Genomic DNA, 311 nt, shown 5'->3' on the forward strand with positions numbered 1-311 from the left:
TTTATTTCGGTATCTGTTGAACTACAAACGAAATAAAAAGCACTACAAACATCTAAAAACTATTTCTGATCATAATAAAATATCAAATTGTCAGCACCCGGATTTTAAGAAAAAAATATTTTTTTTTTAAATGTGTTAAGTATTATTTTTTTCAAATGTCTACAAACATCTACAAGCCGTTTCTAATCGTAATAAAATATCAATTTGTTAGCACACAGATTTTAAGAAAAAAGTATGTTTTTTCAAATGTCTTTATTTCGGTATCTGTTGAACTACAAACGAAATAAAAAGCACTACAAACATCTACAAAC

The 311-nt window shown here is 25.4% G+C and overlaps 1 long non-coding RNA gene across 1 annotated transcript in view; it reads right to left on the reverse strand.

Moving 5' to 3' along the window:
* Positions 1-244: 244 nt before the first annotated feature.
* Positions 245-311, reverse strand: part of LOC108363956 (uncharacterized) — a 1,511-nt gene continuing 1,444 nt past the window's right edge. Inside the window, exon 2 of the long non-coding RNA XR_001847677.1 lies at positions 245-303. This is a non-coding gene — a long non-coding RNA (uncharacterized LOC108363956). The remainder of the gene's footprint in view (positions 304-311) is intronic.

This window comes from Rhagoletis zephyria, unplaced genomic scaffold, assembly GCF_001687245.7.
Source record: "Rhagoletis zephyria isolate East Lansing unplaced genomic scaffold, Rhagoletis_zephyria_1.1 Rzeph_scaffold_01417, whole genome shotgun sequence".
NCBI classification, from domain to species: domain Eukaryota; kingdom Metazoa; phylum Arthropoda; class Insecta; order Diptera; family Tephritidae; genus Rhagoletis; species Rhagoletis zephyria.